Genomic DNA, 23,655 nt, shown 5'->3' with positions numbered 1-23,655 from the left:
GGACTAGTCTGTCTAGATTCAGAATACCGGCATTCCACTTTCAGCATCAGAGCTGTTTATTTAGCACTTTGGCTTTGGTGCCAGCTCCCTAGAAAGTCATAGATCTGGCGCAAGCCAGAGGTGCCCAGACTGGTTGTTTCTGTGCCAGAAGTGCTGTTTTCATTTTCCAGGCATCAGTCTGGCTGATGTTTTCAAGTTCACAGCACAAAAGAGAACAAAGTGGATTCTTCGAAAAGAAAAAGAAATTCTCTCTTTACCAGAGCCTCTGTAATTCTAAAAAACACTTAAAACATCTCTGCACAGACATGGAATCTTTCTCTTACCTATTCATTCATTCAGTGTGTATTTATTGAATCCACATTTTGTTCAGGTTCTATCCTGGACGCTCTTGTTTGTGCACTGATAAACAAGAGAGATAAAAAGCTCTTGCCTTCTTGGAGCTTCCTTTCTAATGGGAGGAGACAGAAAAGAAACATGTAAAAAAAAAAACTTCATATAGTGATGAGTATGAAGAAAATAAATGGCTAGAGAGTGTCTGGGGAAGGATGCTGCTTCAGACAGAGGGGTCGGGAAGGCCTTTCCAATGTGATGGTATTTGAACTGACACCTGAATGAGCATCAGTCTGGGAAGATTAGGAAGACATGCTTGGTTACATCAATGCAGAAGGAATGGCAGTTGCAAAGGTCTTGGGGTAGAAAGCTTGGCTTTTTCAAAAATTAGACCCAGGGTCATGGAACAAGGGGGAAGATGGTAGGGATGAAGTCAGAAAGGTAGACAGGGACCAGATAATATAGGTTGATAGACCATTTTTTGTAATTGGGGATGAAACAGAGCACTGACATCATCTGATTTATGTTTTTAAAAATTCATGCTGGTTATTTTATGGTTAAGGGTAAAAAAGCTTTTTCTATGCATTTCTTAGATGGAGGAGGTGTTCAATTTTAACAACTTCTATTCTTTCACACATTAAGAGAATATAATATGTTTTGACATAAATTAAACATGACCAGCCGACAAATATTTGTTGATTTTTGGACACAAAAAAGATCTTAGCCATCTTCTATTCCAGTGCTTTCTTTTCCAGAATCTAGAAGGTGGACCTAATGGAGTTTAGAATCTCAGGCCTTTAGGGGCTATTAAAGTAGTTTAGACCAATTACCCATTAGATTCATGACTCCCTTTGGTATCTTCCCTCCTCCCTCCATTTACCAAGAATCCTATAGCTAGTCAGTGTGGGAGCTAGAATTAGAGTTCAGACATTCCAGTTTCTAGTTAACTACTCTGACTCCTCCAGACATAGAAAAACACTGCCCTTGCCTTCTAAGCACTTGATTTTTTTAAATTAGAGAAACAAGACATACCTACTAATTAAAGTCTAAGATATTCTTTCTATAAATCCAAATTCCAAAAGTGAGATGTCATGATTACAGGAACATCTTCCAAATGAGAGGAAGAAAATATACCAACACTGTATTTCAGCTGTCCTTGGGCATTATTTCACTCTGTCACTCCTGCCACTTAACAGCAGTCCTCCAGGGATCCATTACTTTGCCATTGTGTTGCCTTTAAACCCCTACTCTGATACCCTTGGTGCCCGCTTGACATGACTAAGGTATCAAAAAGTCTTTCAAAATACTAAGGAAGGAACAGGGAAGGAACAGAGAAGGCAGTGACCATAAGCACAGTCTGCCTGTGTCGTTCTCCTTTGCCACTGAAGCTCGCTCACTCCCAGGGAAGGGGAGTCCTGCTTCTGCTCTGGGACTGGTCTGTCTGTGAACGTACCTGTCCTAGATGGACTCCTCACTTTCCAGATTATTACTGGTTTCCAGGGGATGGTGCCATCTCTTAACTCATTAAGAGAACTGGTCACCAAGATACATACCTTGATGACACAGGTGGAGACCGGAGAACCTCTTACCTAGAGCTTTTCTTCTGTGCTTCTAGTTTTTGGCCTCAGAGCTACACCTGTTCCCCCAGTGCATGACCTCACCCTTCAGGCGAGACCCAGAGAGCTCTCTTCCAGTAGTGAGTAGCTGGTCCCTTTCAGCACAATACATAATACAGGCCATTCATACTGTCCTGTGGATGACCTAACGTTATAGACATTGTGGATTTTTGTCCTAATATAATACATACTTGTTAAAGTAAGAAGCCAAGGCAATGTCTTTGAGAAGCCTATATTTAGGTTTTGATTAGGAAGTTCTGAGAAATTACCAAATTTCTGCCATTTGTCGGCTCCAGTACCAGCAGTATGTTTTACTTCTCATTGCTTCCTCCAGAAGAATTGAATCTGAAAATTTAGGTTAGCTAACCATACATTTTGAAGCTGAAATTTCTGAAGAATAAATTTTTCATTCATTCCACCCAGCCAACTAACCAACCATTCACCCATCTGATAAGCTTTTGAAAAAAAATATTTATTAAAAACTAGGAATTGATGTATGGCACAAAATTAAAAAAGTGCAGATTTGTATATAGTGAAATTAAGTCTGCCTGCCACCCCAAGATCTCAACCATACAGTTTTTTAGTGTCTTGTCCCCCCCACCCCCCAATATTTATTAAGGGCTTCTCTGGGATCAGTCCAAATGCTCTTTATTTTATGGCAGTGCTTTGACCTGCTTGAAATTTATAAACATCATTTTACTTAAAAAACCAAAACCCTGCTAGTGTGGTTCAGTTGGTTGGCCATTGTCCAATGCACCAAAAGGTTGCTGGTTCAACTCCCAGCCAGGGCACACGCTCTATTCCCCTGCAGGGAGTGTAGGGGGTGTGTAGGAGGCAGCTGATCAATGTTGATGTTTCACTCTCACATTGATGTTTCTCTTTCTTCCTCTCTCTCTCATACACACACACACACACACACACACACAGAGAGAGAGAGAAAATATCTAGCTTTAATGCTTGTTAGGAGGCACAGTTCATGAAGGCAGAATTTTAGTCTGTTTTTGCTGCTATATTTCCACTGTTTACTACAATGCTTATAAGCATTCATTTAGTGAATGAATATAAGTATTAAAAAATGAGTACTGGGTTTGTTGTTATACTCTTAGTACACCTTAGAATTTTACTATTGCAATTTCCTCTCTCTAGTTAAGATGTTAAAGAAAAGTAATTTTCTACCTTTTCCTCACAAATCTCTAGTTAAGGAGATTTCACAACCTTTCTAGGCAAATAATTTATTTTTGGCATATCTCAAGCTTTTATTATTAAGTTCAGAATATCTGAAGTAAACTCTGCAATTTAAATTCAATTTAAATTCAAAATTTAAATGCCCTAGGTCAGTGGTCCGCAAACCACAGCTTGAGAACCACACGCGGCTCTTTGGCCCCTTGAATGTTCTAACGCCACTCTTCAAAATAGACTCACCCAGGCCGAAAACCGATTTCTGCGCATGGGCCACGAAGTTTCAATCGCACTGTACGTGCACGCCCGGCAGTGGTATTTTGTGGAAGAGCCACACTCAAGGGACCAAAGAGCCGCATGTGGCTCTTGAGCTGCGGTTTGCCGACCACTGCCCTAGGTGGTTTGGTTAAGTGATTAGAGTGTTGGCCTGCGGACTGAAGGGTCTCCGGCTCTATTCTTGGTCAAGGGCACATGCCTTGGTTGCAGGCTCCATCCCTGGCCCAGGGCTATGTGTGGGAGGCAGCTGATTGATGTGTCTTTTCCTTCATATCCAGGTCCTGCAGGTAGTTAGCCAATGAATGCCTCCTTCTCCTTCTAGAAGCCTTGGAGCCTCTCTTCCTTTGCAGATCTACCAACGGGTCTTGGGCTGCTGATACTTACTGAAGTACCTTCATACTATTTGTTGAGTTACCTCTTGTTCTGTTGTTGTTGTTGTTGTTGTTGTTGTTCTTCTTCTTCTTCTTCTTCTTCTTCTTCTTCTTCTTCTTCTTCTTCTTCTTTTAAATATATCTTTATTGATTTCAGAGAGGAAGGAAGAGGGAGAGAGATAGAAACATCAATGATGAGAGAGAATCATTGATTGGCTGCCTCCTACATGCCCTGCACTGGGGACCGAGCCCACAACACAGGCATGTGCCCTTCACCAGAATCAAACCCGGAAACCTTCAGTCCACAGGCTGACGCTCTGTCCATTGAGCCAAACCAGCTAGGGCTGTTCTGTACTAGGTGAGCTGTCTGAAAATAAAAACAAAACAACTTTTTAATCACTGACCTTTAATTTTAATGGGTTGCATTTAATGGTTTTTACCTTTTTTTAAAGAAAAGGAAATGACGTATTTTCAATATATTTTTATTGGTTTTAGAGAGAAACATCATTGATAAGAAAGAATCATTGATTGATTGCCTTCTGCACACCATGGGGTCTTGGCAGCTTTGGCTGCGATTTGGTGGGGTGTCACTCCGGGTTGGTGGTGGGGCCTGTGTCCCACTTGGGGGAAGCTGAGTGTTGGTTTGTCAGTGCCAGGTCTGTGGTGCCATTTATTTTTATTTATTTATTTATTTTATTTATTATTTATTTTTTAAAAAAATATATATTTTATTGATTTTTTACAGAGAGGAAGGGAGAGAGATAGAAAGCTAGAAACGTCGATGAGAGAGAAACATTGACCAGCTGCCTCTTCACAACCCCTACCGGGGATGTGCCCGTAACCAACGTACATGCCCTTGACCGGAATCGAACCTGGGACCTTTCAGTCCACAGTCCGATGTTCTACCACTGAGCCAAACAGGTTTCGGCTGTTTTTAAATGGCCAGTGCAAGTCATGGCAGCTGCTGCGTTGAGAGTCTGCCCTCTGGTGGTCAGTGCGCATCATAGCGATGAGTTGGACGGACAGACACTTAGTCTTTTATATATATAGTAGCGGCCTGTTGCACGAAGATTCATACAATAGGCCTTCCTTCCCCCGGCTGTTGGCACTGGTTTTCCTCTGGCACCCGAGACCCTGGCCTTCGCTCCGGCTGCAGCCGAGAGTCTTCAATCATTGCTTGGGCTGGAGCCTTCAGTCTTCACTTCATGCCTTCATATGCAAATTAACCTGGCACCTTTGTTGGGTTAATTTGCATACTCCTGATTGGCTAGTGGGTGTCTCAGATGTATGGAATTTGCACTGGGGTTGGGGGGGGGAGTGTCCCTCAGCCTGGCCTGCACCCTCTCCAATCTGGGACCCCTCGGGCCTAAACTGGCACTTGGACATCCCTCTTGCAATCGGGACTGCTGGCTCCTAACCACTGTCCTGCTTGCTTGATCGCCTCTAACCACTCTGCCTGCCAGCCTGATTGCCTTCAACTGCCCCCATTTTCGGTCTGATTACCCTTAACTGCCCCCCCCCCCCCAGCTGGCCTGCTCGCCCCCAACTGCCCCATCCCCCACTGGCCTGCTTGCCCCCAGCTACCTCCCCCTGCCTGCCTGTTCTCCCCCAAAGCCCCCCCCTCCCCCCGCCGACCTGCTCACCCCCAACTGGTACTCCTGCTAGCCTGCTCGCCCCTAACCGCCTCTGCCTCAGCCTCGCCACCGTGGCTTTGTCCAGAAGGATGTCTGGAAGGTCTCCCTGTCTAATTAGCATATTAGCCTTTTATTAAAATAGACTAATAGATGTCTTTCTGTTCTTCCTGATCTCTTACTGGTTTACCTGTCTAATGAAATTATATAGCTATAACAACAAGACCAAACGGTATAAATAGTTTGGGGGAAAAACAATTCTTGGTCAGCATGCAGCTTAATGGGTGGGAGCAGAAATGCTTAGGAATAAGAGAGAAGCTATTAATTGGGGCCAGTTTGCATGTTGGGGGCATCAGTTGTTTTATACAGAGAAGGGAAAGTATTGACTATTTTGGCAGGTTGGTTGAGGGGAAATGGGTTAGGATAGCTTCTAATTAATTTAAAATAATAAGCCAAAGTTGTTAGAAATCTGAGGACAAAATATTCTATGTAATAAAAGAGCATTATGCAATTTGACCGTCACTCCGACACACAAGAAGGTTGCCCCCATGTGGACACAAGATGGCCGCCACAAGATGGCCACCACAAGATGGCCATCAGGGGAGTGCAGTTGGGAGGGACCAAGCCTGCAAGTGAGGGCAGTTGGGGGTGATTAAGCCTGCAGGGGAAGGAAGTTAGGGGTGACCAGGCTGGCAGAGGAGGGAAGTTGGGGGTGACTGGGCCTGCAGGGAAGGGCTGTTGGGGCGGGGGGAGCAGGCCTATAGGAGAGAACAGTTAGGCAGGGGGGAACCATGCCTGCAGGGGAGGGTAGTTAGGGGCAGTCAGGCTGGTAGTAAAGTGGTTAGGGGATGATCAGGCTGGCAGGCAGAAGCAGTTAGGGGTGACCAGGCTTACAAAGGGGTGGCAGTTAGGGGCAATCAGGCTGGCAGGGGAGCAGTTAGGCATCAATCAAGCTGGCATGGGAGTGGTTAGGGGGTGATCAGGCTGCCAGGCAGAAGCGGTTAGGGCAGGGGTCAGCAACCTTTAAGACATAAAGAGCCACTTGGACCTGTTTTCGAAGGAAAAAAAAGACCTGGGAGCCGCAAAACCATTGCGACATTTAAAACAAATATAACACTGCATATATTGTTTCTTACCTTAATGCTATATTCCGGATCGTGCAGAAAAAGGATTTTTTCACTTAACACAAAGAGCCGCATGCGGCTCCAGAGCCGCAGGTTGCCGACACCTGGGTTAGGGTAATCAGGAAGACAGGTAGGCGAGTGGTTGGGAGCCAGCAGTCCTGGATTGTGAGAGGGATGTCTGGCTGTCCATTTAGGCCCGGCCCTACTGAAATTGGGCCTAAATGGGCAGCCGGACATCCTTTGAGGGGTCCTAGATTGGAGAGGGTGCCGGCTGGGCTGAGGGACACACAACCCTGTGCACAAAATTTGTGCACTGGGCCTCTAGTTTTATATAATGTTTTATTTGTGGTGTATACTTCAGGTTGGTATTTTTGTCCACTGTGTTAGAATTTACATGAACTGAACTGAATGATAAAGGACCAGTGATGTCACAAATTTGACAAGGAAACAGCCCAAACTCTTGTTTAAAAGTTTTTTTTCTGCTCACTGCTTGTGTAGTGTTCCAGAGAACAAGTTGACATTTTCATGTAGTAAGTTGTTTTCTGTTTCTGGCAAATGAAATCTCATTCACATGCCACAAGGAACAGACTTGTTTTTATTGTGGAAGGCAGGAGCAGAGCTGTGTGTTTAGCAGCATTAGGTTGGGCACTTGCAGGATTTTTCTGTCTGCCTCCCGTTGCCCTTTGCTTCTGTCAAAATGTTCTGATGTTGCATAAGTGGTGTTCTGACAATAGATACGCTTTTTTAGTAGTTCATTTTTTTAAACTCTCAAAATAATGTTCTTAGTGACTGTACGCTCTTGGCTTACTTTCTGTTTCTCATCAACAGAGACATTGTTATTCTAGTCTAATGGGGCAGCTGTATTTCAGCAGATGATCTTTATGTCCAAGTCAGCTGCAGAGGCACCCCTTTCTTTTATTATATATGTCTAAATACCTTGTGTGTGCATAGTAATTCTAGGAGGTGCTTAAATCTTGGCATAATTCTTTTGGATCTTAGAGGGTCGATCTACAGTCCTCAACAATAGCATGTCTGCAGCATGTTACTGACTGGCCTCGTTGATGTTTGCGTTAGGGTGGCTGTGATTTCAGCCTGCTGCCCCTCTGATCTCATGTTCTTTTTCTTTTCAGTCAGCAGCTGCACCCAGTGCCCGCTCTAATCGAGCGCTTAGTAAAGAGGGCACTGCTGTACTAGTCAGTGTCTTATGTCAATGGTGGTTTAATGTTTTAGGCCAAGAGTCCATTTGGGAGTCACCTTAAATTTTGGAAAATCACATATCAGTTTGTTTTACTTAAATTTCTCTTCCTTTCTTATACTAGTTCCACTGTTTTCTGCTTTTCCCACTCTTTGGGGAACCTATGTGGCTATCAGCTGCCTGAGGCAGCCTGCAGTAATGAACTGAGTATTGGTGGGGGGGCCGGGCCAACGGGTTTCCAATTTCAACTTTATTTTGAGAGTTTAAAAAAATGGGCAGTTTTCTTTGGGCAAATCACTTAACTTCTTGGAGCTTCAAGTTTTTTTATTATATGTTTTTACATCGGCTTTATTGACAGATGATTCATTTGCCATACAGTTTGCCCAATGAACTCTTTTTCAGTATGTTCACAGAGTTGTGCAGCCATCATGACCGATTTTAGAACAGTTTCATTCCTCTTAAAAGCAATGGCATACCCACCAACAGTCACTGTCCATCTCCCAGCCTCCCTTCCTAGCCCTAAGCAATTAAGACTTTATGTGTTTTCCCGATTCTGGACAATTTACATTTAAATGAAATCATACAATATAAAATATATGGCCTGGCTTCTTACACTTAGCGTATGTGTTCAAGGTTCATCTGTATTGTAACATATGTTAGAATTACATTCCTTTTTTTGTCTGAATAATATATTTCATTTGTTTATCCACTCATGAATCTATAGACTTTTTAGCTATTATGAACAATGCTGTTAGGAACATTTGTATATAAGTATTTTTTGTTGTTGTTGTTGTTGTTGTTAATCCTCACACTAGGATATTTTTTCCATTGGTTTTTTAAAAATTGTTTATTTTTAAAAATATTCATTTTAAAAAAATGTTTTTATTGATTTTTAGGGAGGAAGGGAGAGGGAGAGAGAGAAACACCAATGATGAGAAAGAATCATTGATCAGCTGTTGCCTGCATGCCTCACATAGGGTATTGAGCCCGCAACCCTAGGCATGTGCCCTTAATCGGAATAGAACCCAGACTCTTCAGTCCACAGGCTCATGCTGTATCTACTGAGCCAAACCAGCTAGGGCCTCATTGTGGTTTTGATTTGCGTTTCTCTAATGATGAATGGTGTTGAGCATCTTTTTATATGCTGACTAACCATTTGTAGATCTTTGAAAGTGTTTGTTTAGATTTTTTTGGCACATTTTTTAGTTGGATTACTTGTCTTTATTGCTGAGTTATAAGAATTCTTTATATATTCTGAATACAGTTCCTTTATCAGATGTATGACTTAAAGATATTTTTTATTTTCTGGGTAGAGTTTTCACTTTTGTGATGGTTTTGTTTGCAGCACAAACATTTTAAATTTTGATTCCCTCATTCTTTTAATAACTTAAGCAAAAAGTCTTTTTAACAAAACATTTTATTGATTTTTTACAGAGAGGAAGGGAGAGGGATAGAGAGTTAGAAACATTGATGAGAGAGAAACATCGATCAGCTGCCTGCTGCACACCTCCTACTGGGGATGTGCTCGCAACCAAGATACCACAAACCGGTTAGGACTTAAGCAAAAAATCTTTACTATAGTAATGACTTGTGAGTCAGTAACAAGAAGAATATATTTAAGAGCCATATATGCACAGCCAGTTCTATCTGCCTGATACATGTGTCTGTAATCAAACTTTAAAAAATATATATCATATGAAGTGTTTATGTTCTTTTATTAAAAAGGAACACACTACAGATCTAGTTTGTTACAGTACTTGTTTTTTAATTTAATAATATATCTCCAACATTCTTCTATGTACATTTGCCCTAGTCTCAGTCTTTTTTTAAATTTGATCCTCACCCGCAGGTATTTTTCATTGATTTTTGGAGAGAGTGGAAGAGAGAGGGAAAGAAAGAGAGAAATATCTATGTGAGAGAACACATCAATTGATTGCCTCCTGCATGTTCCCTGGCATGGGCAGGGAGGTGCCTGCAACCAAGGTTCATGCCATTGGCTGGAATGGAACCTGGATCCCTCCTGTCTGGGGCCAATGCTCTGTCCACTTGGTCAAACTGGTTAGGGCTAGTCTCAATCTTTTTAATGAGGTAGGGTATTTCGTCTTATGGATACACTATAATTTGTGTAAGTAGTATCCTATTGATAGATTTTAAAGTTGTTTCCAGGTTTTTATAATTATAAATTATGTCAGTTAATGTTTTCCCATATTTATATGTGCACACTTGTGCTAGTGTTTCTTTTCTATTCCATTTGCTGCTGAACTATGTACCACTCAAAAGTCTCTTAAGTCTCAGATTTAATTTTTTAAAAATACTATAGTTTTACTTAGTCCAACCTATAGTAAATTTTCCAAAAGTCATATTCTTTTTTATTATGATATATACAGATTTAAGATCTTATTTTGAAACTAGTTCTCTATTTTCTCAGTAATCCTATCTAATAATCCTATCTTATAAATAGAGAATATGCTAATTGACCATCACACCCTCACAAAGATGATGGCATCCACAGCCAATAAGGAGGGAATATGCTAATTGACTGCCATGCCATCAAAGATGGCAGTGCCCAGTCCCCTCTGCCCCACCAGGGTGGCAGGTGCACAGCATGACTAGGCCCACTCCCAGGCAGGTCTGGCTGCTCCACGTACCTGCCTCTAAAATACCCCAGTGCACTTAGCCCCCAGCTACCTAGGGCCGGCCTGAGGTACAGGCAAGCCTCAGATGTTGGCTGCCCAGCCACCCAGGGCTGTTTGGGGCTCAGGTAACCAGGGCCAGCTGAGGCTTGCACTGCCAGCAGAGGTGTGATGGGGGCATTACCTTCCCCTGATTGCCAGGTCGCCTCCCATCCCTGAGGGCTCCCCGACTGTGAGAAGGCAGGCCAGGCTGAGGGACTCCCCCTCCAGTGTATGAATTTCCATGCACCGGGCCTCTAGATTAATATAACAGTTCACTAAAAGTAGACTGTTTGAATCAAACTTTATGATAAGTGCTTAACATTTTAAAATGTTGAAAAATTGCCCTCCAGGAAAGGGCAGGCTGATTCACACAAAAGTGTATAAGACCACTTTTTCTGTTCTTTTCAACACTGGCAACCAGCATCTCTAAGGGAGTCAATCTCACATGGAAAAGGAAATGTCATTGTGTTTGCAGTTACTTATTAGTGAACTGAGTATCATTAAATTAGTTTGTTGGCAGTTTGTGTTTTGTCTTGGAATTGTCTGTGTCCTTTGTTCACTTTGTATTGTACTTTTTATAATTAACAACTTTTTGAATATTAGGGAAGTTAGTTACCCCTTAAAATTCTACAGATACGTTTCTGTGTTTGTCTTTTGACTTTATGTATTTTAAAAAATAGTAAACATCTTTATATAGTCAGATTTTTGTTTTACTTTATGCTTCTCATTTTCCTTCCTCATTCTGATCTTATAAAAACATTCAGCCATATTTTCTTGAAGTACTTTTATGGTTTTGTTTTTAAATTTAGATATTTGCTTCATGTAGAATGCATTTTGGTTTAAACCATATGAGAAAGGGATCAGTCATGGAATTTAAGTTGTAATTTTACATTTGTTTCAGTGATGATCGATGGCTTTCTTTTCCCACTTGACTGGAAGCTCCTTCGGGACAATGGAATATGTAATTTTTTCTTTGTCTTATTTTCATTGTCTATCACAGTACTTACCTCAAGTTAGGTCCTTTATTTATTGAATGACTGCACCTATCTTTTCCCCCCAGCACTTGCATTTGCTGACCCAATACAATTTATTGAATAATCCACATTTTCCTCTTGCTTTAGGAAGCTACTTTATCTGCAAATTCTCTAGATAGTTGGACACATTTTTGAATTCTTTTAATTCATTGATTGTACTGGCTTTGCTTGCTTTTACTGTACAGCTTTAATCGCTGTAGTTTTAAAATATATTTAAGGTATATTTGGAAGGCTAGCCTCAAACATTCTTAAGTTTTTTATACCAGTTTGGGAAACCTTGTAATCTTCTTTGTTAAAACTTGCTATCCCTTAGAAAACACTCATCTAACTTGCTGATTGAACATTTAATTCATTCTGAGAGTCAGCCTGCAAAGTAGAAATGATTTTGAGGTGTGACTTGCTGGCAAATTTTTCTAGGATATGATGTAGCTTAGTTCTAGCATTCTAAGTGTCTTTTTAAAATGTCGCATTTTATAGTCTTGGACAAACAACATTTTTCTCACAGTCTTTTTTTAAAAATTAAATATATTTTATTGATTTTTTACAGAGAGGAAGAGATAGAGAGAGGGTTAGAAAGTTAGAAACATTGATGGGAGAGAAACAGCGATCAGCTCCTCCTGCACTCCCTCCACTAGGGATGTGCTCGCAACCAAGGTACATGCCCCTGACCGGAATCGAACCTGGGACCCTCCAGTCCACAGGACGATGCTCTATCCACTGAGCCACATCGGTTTCGGCTCTCACAGTGTTTTAATGCACAATACACAAGGAGGGTAGGTGGCAGAAAAGACATCAAGAAATTGTGATGGGAGCTCGGCTTCGGCAGCACATGTTCTAAAATGGAACCATACAGCCTGGCTGGTGGTGGTGAGTGGTTGAGCATCATCCCATGCACCAAGAAATTACCTGCTGGATTCTTGGCCAGTGCACATGCCCCAACTTTGGGCTCAATCCCAAGTGGGGGGGCATATAGGAGGAAGCCAATCCATCTCTTTCTATCTAAAACCCAATAAAAACATATTTAAAAAAAGGATAAAATTGGAACGATACAGAGAAGATTAGCAAGGATGACATGCAAATTCGGGAAGTGGTCCTTACTTTCAGCTGGCCCTTCAGGGAACCTGTGACCCGAGATGGGCTGAGGACCACTATGATGTTCACCTCCCCCATGGACTTCCAGACAGTGCTGAATGGATGTCCTGTGGGAGCACCACTCTGTGCAGGAGTTTCTTCTTGACATGAAGCAAGTGAAGACCAGCGCTGAGCTTTACGGCTGCCCAAGCAGCCATGTGCTAACTGCGTGAACTGCGTGGTGAAGATGGAACCGGGGCTGGTGGCTCTCTCTGTTGCATATGTCTGTAGGAAATGCAAGACGTTTCCTGTTGGCCTACTAAAGATGAAGGGGTGGGGAGGCAGTGAGCCAGAGACCACCGGGCAATCTAGGGATGAAGACAGAAGAAATAGAGGCAGGGCCCTATTAAGTTAGAGGAGCTGAGGTTAGGGGAATTGAGAGGAGAGTAAGGGAAAGGTGGAGGGAAGATGAGGAGGAAGATAGAGAAGAATGTGGAAGGGAGGCCATCACAGGGAGTTCAGAAATGCCTGTTGTCCCAAGTTTGATGCTTCTGAATCTGTCGATGTCAATGCCGCCTGCAGAGCGATCAGGCTGCTCTGTGGGTGCCACTCTTGATAGAAGCCTTTCGTGTGCTGCTTTTTTATACTGTCCGTAGGCCTTCCTCAGGCACAGCCCGTTGGAAAGCATACTGTTGGGCTGGTGGACTCTGCCTAGAAATCTGGGTGAAACAACCTCCCCTTCTGAGACTTTGCAGGAAGAGCCCAAGGGTATGAACCCAATTCCCTTTCCTTCTTTCTTAAGGCCCCTTCCACTTTGGCCACCACAATAGTGCCAAGCCCTCTGGTCTCCAGGGCGGGATACTGTATTACATAGAAGGATCAAGTGTAATCAGGCCAGTCAGAGAGGTGGTGTTGATTTTTAAAAGTCTGTATTTATATACAGCCTTGTTTCTTTAAGCCCATACTCTGTCTCTTCCTCCCTTTCGCTCTCAGGTGCTGGTATTAGCAGTACATACAGAATTCTGTACTGTCCAGCATCATGAAACAGTTGTGTTCTTTTGAGTTGATCTTGGCAAAGTAAAGGGACATATTTGGAGCCTTTTCTGAATACCCTTCGCCTTCTTTGTATTAGCTCTGTCCCCACTCCCACCCAACTCACCCCTCAAACAAACAAGCTAAGGCACTTCACTTAGAGACTGGAGTCCTACTTTTGCATATAAACTTTACTCTGATGGATCTGGCCAGAGGGGTGTTGGAGCCCAGCCCATCCACATACCAGACAACTCTTAGGGAATCAGAAGAAAAGCAAGAAGAATTGAAACGTTTAATTTTTTTAAAATTGACTTTTCTAGTTATTAAAAGTTGCTTGTTTCAGCAATGATATAGTATAAAGAACATCTCACAAAATATTTCTGTCATTTTGCTTTGGTGCAAGTACAGTATGATCCTATATAATAAAAGGCTCATAGGCACATTGTCCCTTTGGGAGTTCAGTGACAAGGTGTTTGACCTACCAGGAGCTCCACTGCTCGCTAGGATGCGTGATGACCACTGGGGGTTGGCAGCCAACAGCCAGGGGAAGGAAGGCCCCGATTGGCTCTGATTAATCAGCTGGCCAGGCTTAGGGACCCTATTCGTGCACCGGGCCCCTAGTTTACTGGTGTATGATAATGAGTATGCCTTCCTTTTCTCCATCTCCTCCCTCAGCCTATACTCTTCCCTTCAGAGAACTGAGTTGGAGGCTCATCACACCAATCAGTGTGGCCTGGTGAGGGTGGGGGCATTCCCTGTCTGCCCCTCCTCCATGTCCATGTCCATCCCCTTCTCCCATGACTTTTCCCTGAGAACCTGACTCTTCCATGGTCAGTGTCAGTGGGAGGGAGGAGGAAGGATGGGAGGAGAAGCTAGACAGCCCCCTCCAACAGTGGCTGTAGCTCTAATAGCTTCATTTAAGCAAAACTTTGTAGTCTTTTCCTTTGCTGGAAGATTTTGATAAAAATGCAAAACAGGATTTAATTTTTTCCTGTCAACTTTGAATTTGGAAATTTTGAGCATCTAGGTTTTTTTGTACTAATTTAAATTAAGGGAAAAGAATTCAACCAAGGGGATTGCAACTTATGGAACTTGAGAATACTAAAGTTTTAGTATTAAGCCTCTTAATATTAAGTAAACATCATGGTGTGGTCTCTGTCTCTCCCCTGTCCTCTTTGTTCAAGAAGTTTGGGGATTTGCCCCAGTGGCTGGTGGATAGGTTTTTGTCTGTCTATTTGTTTTGATAGGCTTACTGTCCCCTCTCCCACAGGTTTGGAATTAGTGATGACATTACCATTTCATAGTCCCAGGCACTGACACCTTCTCCTGCCTCTTCCCCTAAAGTCAGTCTGTTCTTGTTAATAGTAAGAATCCTGGTTCCCATTTCAGTGACACCTGAATTGTTTGTTTTTAAATTGTCTCCATCGAGGGGTTAACTAGTAATAAATTGGAATATTAGATAAACATTATGTACTTGTGTTTATTAAAGAAGAAAAAAAGAAGTTGTGTTGGCACCCAGCTGATATCAAAGCAGATGGTGGAAGAGATACTACCTAATAGTGATGTGGGACTTCAGCCTAGTGACCTTGACTTCTCACCGGTGTGACATGTTGCTTTCTGTGGCATGCAGTGCTAGCTCGTTCATTGGATATGACTGAGTGAAGTTTGCTAAATATTTTCTTTCTCTTTCTCTGTAAAACATAAGAAGTTCTTATATTTGAAATAGAGCATTTTCTTAGGTTTTCTGTCATGTCTTTCTTATGCAGGAACTAACTTTAGGGTCTTGTGAGAATGAGAGAAGTTTAAATTAGAGAAATTTACTATCAGGGGAACAGACTGAAGCAAGACAGTCCTGTTGTGATAAAATGCTTGCTTGCTTTTCAGTTGACATTAGAGTGCTTTCAATTTTCAGATGATTATTCATTTTGAAAAAGAGAAAGCAACAGTTTTGTCAAGCTCTTCTAGACTTTTCCTTAATAAGCTCAACCATGGATTTTAGAAGGATTAAAGTAGAAAAGTACTCCAAAGGGCTTGTTTGGGACCCTTCGTCTCCACCCTGGAATTAACCACTGAAAATAACCCTGGGTAGGGGGGTTTTGTGTGGCAGGACTAGTTGACTTAACGTAATTCTTCATTTTGCAGGTTTTCTGTTGGTGGAAAATGGGTTTACTTTCCTTTTAGTTGTATCCTTTCTTTTTCTCAAAGCTAGTCTTAACTGAGAGATTTTTTTAGGCAGCACGCTAATTAGCAGCCTCTTAGTAGATGTTATCTCAAGTTGATTACTAGTTACTCTTGAGATTTACTGTGCTTGCAAAACACCTGACTGTATTTGAGTTTTGCTAGGTGGTTGACTTTTGTGTTTGAGGATTTGCTCCAAAGAAAGCAAATACTTGTTGGAAAAAGAGAATCGGTAAAATGAGTCAGCAAGTTTCTATATTCTTTTATTGAAGAGATTTCTCAATTAGAAAGCTTTTGTAGGCTTGACCTTTTTGAACTAAAGAAACCCAGCATTTCATTATGAATTCCATTGAGGTTTTGAAGCTTTGTGCCAAAAAGCAAGAACCAAGGTTGAATGTGAAAGGAATATTCAGAGGATGAAGTTCATAGTCAACAAAGTACTACTTCATAGGGTTGGTCCAAAAATAACCTGCTTGCCATCAGAGAACAAGAATGGAGGTAGCCCTTGTTTTGACCTGTGTTTTAGGTCCTGTTATGTCATTCCAGCATGATTAAAGTCATGTATGTTTAAAGTCAGATTTAAAAAGCACATTTAAATGCAGGTTGGGGAGAATGTTGCTTTGGTAAATTTTACTTACCCTGTGAAAGAGTTTTTTTCCAAGGTATCTGAAGGGATACTTTTCTGGATTGGAGGAAATTAACATAATTTACTCTTCTCTAAAGATGGGAAGGGTCTACATGATTGAGATTCAGATTTGTTGAGATTCACATGAGTGATTTGCTTGGATCCTGAGGTGAATCTTGCGTGATTAAGAGGCAGAACTCAGTCTTTGGTCCAGAAAGTTAGAATTGGAACGGATCTCTGGCCAGCCCTGGAGGCAAGAAATGTTATAGCTCAGAGGGCACTTCTACAGGCTTGCATTAGAACCCTGAAGATAATAAGTTTCAAGAGTTTAGAAATAGCATTGAGTGTGAAATGCATAGCACATAGGCACATAAATAGCAAGTCAAAGTTTAACTAGAAGGAAAAATTAGCTCTAGTCACTTGATAGCATGAGATCATGGAAGGAAACATAGTTTCTTTTAGATTGATTGGAATAAAAAAAATCTTAGTTCAGGGACTAAGATTTTTAAAAATGTGAGGATATTGAAGAAAGGTGCTTGATTTGGGTGAAAATAGCTATTTATAATGGTCACACATAAATTTTGTTAAACTCCTTTATATAGAATATTTTATCTTATGGCATATTTCAGTTTCTATTATAGATTTAAAATTTGTCTTCATGGATTATTTGCAAATTAATAGGTTGATTTGCTATAAAATGAAACTTTATTTTCTTAATTAATGATATGTATTATTTAGTGCTTTTCCTTTTTATTGTTTTAAATAGCGCATTGTTAAAATTCAAAATTTAGTCTTCATGTTCTTTCCAATGTACTAAAGTAGCTTGGGATTTATCAGCAGGGCAAGAAGTCAAGTCACATTCCATTTTTACGTTGGGTAAGGATCACTAGAGACAAACTATTTTCCATGGGATCCATTCCTAAACATTTTCTAGCACATTATTTTTAGTAATTAAAAGTTAAATACAGTTCAGATATATTACTTAACTTTAATATTTTGTGTTTTAAGAGAACTCAATTTATGAGCCATTTGGTTACTAATTACTCTGCCTTTTTTGTAGAAAGAACTTAAGTTGAAGTTGTTTTATTAAGGTGTCTTTTTCAGAAGGGACTACTTTAGGTCTAAGAATTGAAAATCAAGATCTGACTAGCAGCCAATAATTGCAAAGTCTAAAGTCTGATAAGATAACAGGCTAAATTGTATTGTTAATCCTAACTTGTGGCAGTGCTTCTCAGTAGAAAAGAAATGTGAGCTATGGGCAGATGGGAAACTAGCAATGAAGGTAAAATGCCTTGTACATGAATTGGAGGAATGGTGAGCTAGTCTTTATTACCTAATCTTGAGAGTCAGCAAATCTCAAAGAATATGGAAAAAGGAGTTAAGAACGGGAGGCGATAAATAATATGCTGTTTTTATTTAAAATATATTTGAGATAGATTATATGACTTTTGATGCTTCTTTGTTGAAGTATGTTATAAATTGGATGAAATAAGCACTCTAAGTTGTTTTAAAAATTTTTTAGTAGTTACTGGCAAATTATACTTGAGAATAAGCTGAAGTGTCAACACAGGAATGTCTCCAATATTATAAAGAGAGAAGGGGTTTTGACCTTAATATTGAGCCTGTTTACTCTTGACTAATCTCTCTGTGAATTCTTTAAAAAAAAAAAAATATATATATATATATATATATATATATATTTTTTTTTAATTGATTTTTTTATTTTTACAGAGATGAAGGGAGAGAGATAGTTAGAAACATCAATCAGAGAGAAACATCAATCAGCTGCCTCCTGCACACCCTCTACTGGGGATGTGCCCACAACCGGAATCGAACCTGGGACCTTTCAGTCCGCAGACTGACGCTGTATCCACTGAGCCAAACCGGTTTTGGCTTTCTGTGAACTCTTACAAGCCCATTTTCCCTAGATTTTAATGATATTATGCTAATTGGCAAATTAAAAAGTTATCAGTCTATCTGAAGAACAATTTTTTTTTTCTGAATATGACACATGGGGTGGTGGACAGTTTTTAACATTACTAATATGATTTGTCTTCCTTTTTTAAGATAAGGGATTTCATTAGGAACTTAAAACCTCGGTATGCTCACCTCCTGATAATTTCTTTTTACTGACATCTTTATTGGTAAATCAGGCCAGAGAGATCGTTTACCTCTTGAAAAACAGAAACTACAATAAGTCCGACAGTTGGTTTTAGTTGCAAGTATTTTGGCAGCTGAATTTAACTTGAGCTGAGGATGCTGCCATGCTTAGTGGTTTTGAGCATCTGTGCTCTAGAAATCAAGATTCTGTGCCTGTTGTATGATATCAGGTAATGAATCTCTTCTTTCCTTTGTGGGGGAATTACCTCTTTAATGTATGATTTCATTTGAGTTATGATTACATCTTCTGAGACATGGGTCCTGATTATTTTAAAAAATCTTTATTGTTGAGAGTATTACAGATGTCCAAATCCCCTCGCCCCCTTTTCTCCCCTCTACTTTATCTTGTCTGTGAAGCTCTTTATCTGACCTTCAATTCTGAATGATAACTTCGCTGGGTAGAGTAATCTTGGTTGTAGGTCCTTGCTATTCATCACTTTGCATATTTCTTGCCACTCCCTCTGGCCAGCATAGTTTCTGTTGGGAAATCAGCAGACAATTGTATGGGCATTCCCTTGTAGGTAACTAATTGCTTTTCTCTGGCTGCTTTTAAAATTCTCTCTTTGTCTTTAATCCTTGGCATTTAAAAAAAAAAGATTTAAAGATATATATATTTTATTGATTTTTTACAGAGAGGAAAGGAGAGAGGTAGAGAGCTAGAAATGTCGATGAGAGAGAAACATCGACCAGCTGCCTCTTGCACACCCCCTACCAGGGATGTGCCTGCAACCAGTGTACATTCCCCTGACAACCTGGGACCTTTCAGTTTGCAAACTGACGCTCTACCACTGAGCCAAATCGGTTTCAGCTAATCCTTGGCATTTTAATTATGATGTGTCTTGGTATGGTCCTCTTTGTTTCTTCTTGTTTGGGAGCCTGTTTCCTGGACTTATAAGTCTATTTTTTTCACCAGGTAGAGGAAGTTTTCGGTCATTGTTTCTTCAAATAGGTTTTCAATATCTTGCTCTCTCTCTCCTCCTTTTGGCACCCTTTAATGGGGATGGTGGTACGCTTGAAGTTGTCCCAGAGGCTCCTTAATATTTTTGGATTCTTTTTTCTTTTTGCTCTTGTTGGGTGTTTTTTTGCTTCCTCATATTTCACATCATTGATTTGTTTCTCAGAATCCTCTACTCTACTATTGAATCCCTGTATATTATTCTTTATTTCAATCAATGTATGTTTAATTTCAGACTGGTTCTTTTTCATTTAAAAAAAATTTTTTTTTTTGGTCCTTCTCACTAAGATTATTAAAAGTCCTACTAAGTCCCCTGGAGGTTTCTAGAAGATTCTAGAATAACCTTATAAATGTGGTTATGAACTCTATATCCAGTAGTTTGCTTTATTCCATTTCTTTCATTTGTGACATGTTTCTTTGTCTCCACATTTTGGCTGCTTCCCTGTGTGTGTTTCCATGTATTGGGTAGAGCTGCTATGTCTCCTTGAGGTGGTAGAGTGACTTTGTGTAGTAAGTGTCTATAGGGCCTGTGGTTCAGCCTCCCCAGTCACCTGAGCTGGGCACTGTGCACAGTCCTGTTGTAGTCGAGACTTGATTGCTTTTGGCATCACTGGGAGGAATTGACTTCCAGGCCAACTGCCTATGAGGACCAGCTGTGACTACAGTGGAAGAGCTGCTGTGCAGGAGACGCCCCTGTGGAGCAGGACTTGCTTCATTGGGGCTTGGTGTTCACTGAGTCTGCTCCGGAGTGTGTCCCTTGTGGATGTGTAGAGTTGTAATCTGGTGTGGTATGAAACAGATTTCTCCTAATTGTATTGGGTTTAGAAGTGCCCAGTTGAGATCCAGCTGTGAATCAAGGCAGGCTGGTGATAGTGCTGGGTCTTGTCCTTTTAATGATAGGTTTGGGGCATGCTGACTTTGCTGCAGCTTGCTTGAGAGATTTTAGCAAAGTCTGAAGCCTAAGTCAGGACAGGCCATTCATATAGAAAAGCTGCTTTAAACATCTTGGGTGGGGATGTAGATAGATTGGGTGGGGTCTCAGGGAATCAGCAGGGCAGAGCAAACAGTGGTTACAAGGTGATGGGGACCCAGATATAGTTGCCTATCAGCCCTGGGCCAGGGGAGGTCTTGGTATAGAAACAGTGACCCCTACCACCCTTGTCTGATAGAACACTGCCCCCGAGTTCCTGCACCAATGCCAAACAGTACAGTTCCTCCTGTTTGTGTCTAGGTTTCCCAGTGCCTCCTGGTTCTGGAGCTCAGAGGAAGCAAGTCCAAATAAGTTTGTACACTGACCCTTTAAGAGGAACACCTGGGTCTCCAGCAGCCTCCTTGTCCCTCAACCACCATACCCGCCAGTTTTCAGAGCCCAAAGTGAAGTTATGGGGACTTCTCTTCCCAGCTCTGGGAGCCTGGGTGGGGGCAGGGGTCTGGTGTGGGGCTGGGACCCCTTGCTCCTAACGGGTGGCCTCCACAGAGATGATCTCCCTCTGGATTAAAAAACAAATGGCCTATGAGGGTGCTGGACCAGACCAGTTTGCGCCTCCGCTCCTCCTACCAATCTCAGTGTGCTGCTGCTTTACTCTCCTAGCTGGAGGACTTCATTCAGCCAGCATTTAGGTAGCTCTGAGTGGTGATTCTGTACTTTAGTTGTGGTTTTGGGAGGCGGCTAGTACCAGCGTTTACCTGTGCTGCCATCTTGGTTCTGGGCACTGATTATTTTAGCTTAAAGTTTTTTGAGTTGCAGTTTTAAGGAAAGGGGTGTGTGTGTTTATGCCAACAACTGGCAGTTTTTAGCATAAAAATAAATTCGGGTCTAATGAAGTAATGATAAATTAGTATTAGGTAAATCTACATATAATGCATGTTGTTAAGTTTAAGTAATAAAAAACTCTCCAAGTAATCACATAATACATTTTAGCAGCTGAAAGTTTCTATGTGCATTATAAGAAACAAGAAAGCTAATTTCCAATTCATCCAGAGCAAAATAATTTAATCTTCTAACTTGAGTACTTTATGTGCTTGCGATATATAAAATTTAAAAAATATCTTCTCTCTTTGTTTTACTTTTTAGTCATTTATTTCCAGTAGTTTCCAAAGAGATTGAGGGAATTAACATGATCCCTATACAAGGTTTTTGCTGTGTTTCTGAACCACTTTTTTGGAAAAAGCCTCCATTGGCAGTCTTCTTGAGGGCATGTACTTTTTCCACATTTAGTGATTTGGGGGCTGAAGCTTGTGTTTATTCAGTGGTGACATTTTTTCCCCAGCTTAGTGACCCAGAAATGATTCAGAATTGAAACCAGTGAGTATGGAATTACTTTGCAGTGCCTATTCCAAAGTTGCTGTCTGTTACTGATAGGCGTATTTTGTTCATGTGGGTTCCATTTTAAATATTTTGTATAGTTTTGCTCAATTTCTTGTCTGGTTTAGACATTTTATATTTGAAATAAGGTTGAAACTGCCTTTGAACAGAGGATCGCTAGAAACTGAATATAGTGGCCCATTTGAGGAAGACAAAAGTTGGCAAATTTTTACTTAAAGAATTCTTAGGAGAATTTTGATAATGTGAGGATATATTTTCCAAATGTCAAGATTTTGAGGTTAAATGTTGGGAAAACCATGAAGCTTATGATTCTTATTGAAAATTATAGCCATTTAAGGTAAAACTATAATTCAAAAAAATTTTTTTAACTATGTTGATTCTTCCAATCCATGAACACAAGATATTTTTCCATTTTGTTGTGTCTTTTTCAACCTCTTTTAATAATGCTTTGTAATTTTCAGTATATAGGTCTTTCACATTCTTTGTTAACTTTATCCCTAGGTATTTTATTATTTTGGTTGCTATTGCAAAAGGAATTGTTTTTTTCTATTTCTTTTTCTGAAGTTTTATTGCCAGTATACAGAAAGGCAATTGATTTTTGCACATAGATTTTGTATCTTGCACCTTGACTGTATTTGTTGATTGTTTCTAGTAGTTTTTGGTGGCGTCTTTAGGTGTTTTCTATATACAGCATCATGTCATCTGGAAAAAGTGACAGTTTGACTTCTTCCTTCCCTATTTGGATGCTCTTTGTTTCTTTCTCTTGCCTCATTTCTCTGGCTAGGACTTCCAGGACTATCCTATATAATAAAAGCCTAATATGCAAATTGACCAAACAGCAGAATGACTGTGAAATGACTGGTCGCTGTGATGTGCACTGACCACCAGGGGGTAGACTCTCAACGCAGGAGCTGCCCTCAATCTGCAGGCCCCAGGCCAGCCAGGGTAGGTGCCAGCAGGATCCTGCCCCCAACCCCCATCACCCTGCAGGTCGTCTAGCAGATTGGCCTGCAGATGGGCCCTGATCATCAGCCAGGCCTACAGACTCCCCATGCATGAATTTCGTGCATTGGGCCTCTAGTGTTGAATAAGAGTGGTGAGAGTGGAATCCTTGTCTTGTTCCTGATCTTAGAGGAAAAAGCTTTCAGTTTTTGACCATTGAGTATAATACTGGCTGAGGGTTTATCATATATGGTCTTATTATGTTGAGGTACTTTCCTTCTATTACTATTTTATTGAGTGTTTTAATCATAAATGGATGTTTTATTTTATAAAATGCTTATTACCCTAAGCAATATACAGATTTAATGCAATTCCCATAAAAATCCCAATGTGATTTCTTAAAGAACTAGAATGAGAAATCATCAGATCTGTATGAAACCATAAAAGACCCAGAATAGCCAAAGTAATCCTAAAAAAAAAAAAAAAAAAAAAAAAGAACGAAGCTGGAAGTATCATGCTACCTGACTTCAAATTGTACTATAGAGCTACAATAATCAAAACAGCATGGTATTGGCAGACAAACAGGCACACTGATCAATGGAACAGAATAGAGAGCCCAGCTATAAAACCACATGTATATGGACAGATAATTTTTGACAAAGGTGCCAGAAACACACAGTGGACTAAAGGTAGTCTCTTCAATTAATGGTGCTGGGAAAACTGGAAAGCTACATGCAAATGAATGAAACTGGATTACAGTTTGTCTCCGTGTTCAAAAATTAACTCAAAATGGATCAAAGACTAAAATATAAGACCCAAAGCAATAAGTTACATAGAAGAAAATATAGGCATCAAACATATGGACCTTGGTTGTAGAGAACATTTTATAGACTTGACCCCAAAGGCAAAGGAGGTAAAGGCAAAAATAAATGAAT

At 40.7% G+C, this 23,655-nt stretch overlaps 1 protein-coding gene and 1 pseudogene across 6 annotated transcripts in view; both read left to right on the top strand.

Moving 5' to 3' along the window:
- Positions 1–23,655, top strand: part of SIK3 (SIK family kinase 3) — a 233,161-nt gene that overhangs the window by 5,102 nt on the left and 204,404 nt on the right. The gene's annotated exons all lie outside the window — the stretch shown is intronic.
- LOC118713819 lies at positions 12,452–12,533 on the top strand (annotated as a pseudogene).

Source organism: Pipistrellus kuhlii, unplaced genomic scaffold, assembly GCF_014108245.1.
Source record: "Pipistrellus kuhlii isolate mPipKuh1 unplaced genomic scaffold, mPipKuh1.p scaffold_m20_p_9, whole genome shotgun sequence".
In the NCBI taxonomy this organism is placed as follows: Eukaryota; Metazoa; Chordata; class Mammalia; order Chiroptera; family Vespertilionidae; genus Pipistrellus; species Pipistrellus kuhlii.
This window is presented reverse-complemented; position numbering and strand designations above follow the sequence as displayed.